Source organism: Gossypium hirsutum, unplaced genomic scaffold (assembly GCF_007990345.1).
Source record: "Gossypium hirsutum isolate 1008001.06 unplaced genomic scaffold, Gossypium_hirsutum_v2.1 scaffold_240, whole genome shotgun sequence".
In the NCBI taxonomy this organism is placed as follows: Eukaryota; Viridiplantae; Streptophyta; class Magnoliopsida; order Malvales; family Malvaceae; genus Gossypium; species Gossypium hirsutum.
In genome coordinates this window covers 22,071-25,000 of record NW_024402902.1, presented here as the reverse complement: position 1 = coordinate 25,000, position 2,930 = coordinate 22,071, and positions in this window count along the sequence as shown.

Here is a 2,930-nt window from a genome sequence, read left to right as displayed (position 1 = left end):
TGCGGGAGTCTCGAGCAGCATCGACACCATAGTGCTTGGATGTATAGCAGCCTCGAGCAGAATCGGCACCTTGGTGGCTCGAATGTGCGGAAGCACCAACCAGCATCGATACCTTGATGCTGGGATGTGCGGGAGCCTCGAGCCGCATCAGCACCTTGGTGGCTCAGATACATGAGAGCGTCGAGCACCATCGACACCTTGGTGCAGGGATGTTCAGGAGCCTCGAGCACCATCGGCACCTTGGTTGCTTGGATGTGCGGGAGCCTCGAGTAGCATCGACACCTTGGTGCTTGGATGTGCGAGAGCCTCGAGCACCATCAGCACCTTGGAGGCTCGGATGTACGGGAGCCTTGAGCAACATCGGCACCTTGGTCCAGGGATGTGCGGGAGCCTCGAGCCGTATTGGTACCTTGGTGGCTCAGATGTGCGGGAGCCTCGAGCACCATCGGCACCTTCGTGCTAGGATGTAAGGGAGCCTCGAGCCGCATCGTCACCTGGTGGCTCGGATGTGCGGAAGACTCGAGCAGCATCGGTACCTTGAAGCTCGAAGGTGCGAGAGCCTCGAGCACCATCAGGACCTTGATGGGTCGGATATGCGGGAGCCTCGAGCAGTATCGACACCTTGGTGTTGGGATGTGCGGCATCCTCGAGTAGCATCGGCACCTTGGTGCAGGGATGTGCGAGAGCCTCGAGCTGCATCGGCACCTTAGTGGCTCAGATGCGTGGGAGCCTCGAGCACCATCGGAACCTTGGTGCTGGGATCTACGAGAGCCTTGAGCACCATCGGAAACTTGGTTTCTCGGATGTGCGGCAGCCTCAAGCAGCATCGGCACCTTGGTGCTTCGATGTGCGGGAGCTTTGAGCCGCATCGGTACCTTGGTGGCTCTCGAGCACCATCGGCACCTTGGTGCTGGGATGTGGGGGAGCCTCGAGCCGCATCGGCACCTTGGTAGCTCGGATTTGCGGGAGACTTGAGCAGCATCGGCACCTTGGTGCTCAGAGGTGCGGCAGCCTCGAGCACCATCGGGACATTGGTGGCTCAGATGTGCGGGAGCCTCGAGCAGTATCGACACCTTGGTACTGGGAAGTACGGCAGCCTCGAGCTGCATCGGCACCTTGGTGCTGAGAGGTGCGGAAGCCTCGAGCTGCATCGACACCTTGGTGGCTCAGATACGCAGAAGCATCGAGCACCATCAGCACCTTGGTACTGGGATCTGAAGAAGCCTCGAGCACCATCGGCAACTTTGTTACTTGGATGTGCGAGAGTCTCGAGTAGCATCGGCACCTTGGTGCTTGGATGTGCGGGACCCGCTAGCACCATCGGCACCTTGGCGGCTCAGATGTGTGAGAGCCTCGAGCACCACCGGCACCTTGGTGTTGGGATGTGCGGGAGCCTCAAGCCGCATCGGCACCTTGGTGGCTCGGACGTACGGGAGCCTCGAGCACCATCGGTACCTTGGTGCTGGGATGTGGGAGAGCCTCGAGCCGCATCGACACCTTGGTGCAGAGATGTGCGAGAGCCTCGAGCTGCATCGGCACCTTGGTGGCTCGGATGCGTGGGAGCCTCGAGCACAATCGGAACCTTGGTGCTGGGATCTACGAGAGCCTCGAGCATCATCGGCAAATTGGTTTCTCGGATGTGCTGCAGCCTCAAGCAGCATCGGCACCTTGGTGCTTGGATGTGCGGGAGCTTTGAGCTGCATCGGTACCTTGGTGGCTCTTGACCACCATCGGCACCTTGGTGCTGGGATGTTGGGGAGCCACGAGCCGCATCGGCACCTTGGTGGCTCGGATTTGTGGGAGACTTGAGCAGCATCGGTACCTTGGTGCTCAGAGGTGTAAGAGCCTCGAGCACCATCGGGACCTTGGTGGCTCAGATGTGCAGGAGCCTCGAGCAGCATCGACAACTTGGTGCTGGGATGTACGGCAGCCTCGAGCTGCATCGGCACCTTGGTGCTGAGAGGTGCGGAAGCCTCGAGCTGCATCGGCACCTTGGTGGCTCAGATACGCGGAAGCATCGAGCACCATCAGCACCTTGGTACTGGGATCTGCAGGAGCCTCGAGCACCATCGGCAACTTTGTTACTTGGATGTGCGAGAGTCTCGAGCAGTATCGGCACGTTGGTGCTTGGATGTGCGGGAGCCACTAGCACCATCGGCACCTTGGCGGCTCAGATGTGCAAGAGCCTCGAGCACCACCGGCACCTTGGTGTTGGGATGTGCGGGAGCCTCAAGCCGCATCGGCACCTTGGTGGCTCGGACGTACGGGAGCCTCGAGCACCATCGGCACTTTGGTGCTGGGATGTGGGGGAGCCTCGAGCCGCATCGGCACCTTGGTGGCTCAGATGTGCGGGAGACTCGAGTAGCATTTGTACCTTGGTGTTCGGATGTGCGGGAGCCTTGAGCACCATCGGTACCTTGGTGGCTCAGATGTGCGGAGCCTCGGGTAGCATCGGCACCTTAGTGCTGGGATATACGGGAGCCTCGAGCAACATCGGCACCTTGGTGACTCAGATGTGCAGGAGCCTCGAGCAGTATCGGCACCTTGGTGCTGAGATGTGCGAGAGCCTCGAGCAGCATCGGCACCTTGATAGCTTGAATGTGCGGGAGGACCGAGCAGCATCGGCACCTTGGTGCTCGGATGTGTGGGAGCTTCGAGCCATATCGGCACCTTGGTGACTCGAACGCGCGGGAGCTGAGAGCACCATCGATAACTTGGTGCTGGGATGTGCGAAAGCCTCGAGCACCATTGCAACCTTGGTTGCTCGGATGTGGGGGAGGCTCGTGCAGTATCGACACCTTGGTGCTTGGATGTGCGGGAGCCTCGAACACCATCAGCAGCTTGGTGCTGGGATGTGCAAGAGCCTCGAGCCTAATCTGCACCTTAGTGGCTCAGATGTGGGGGAGCCTCGAGCAGCATTGGCACCTTGG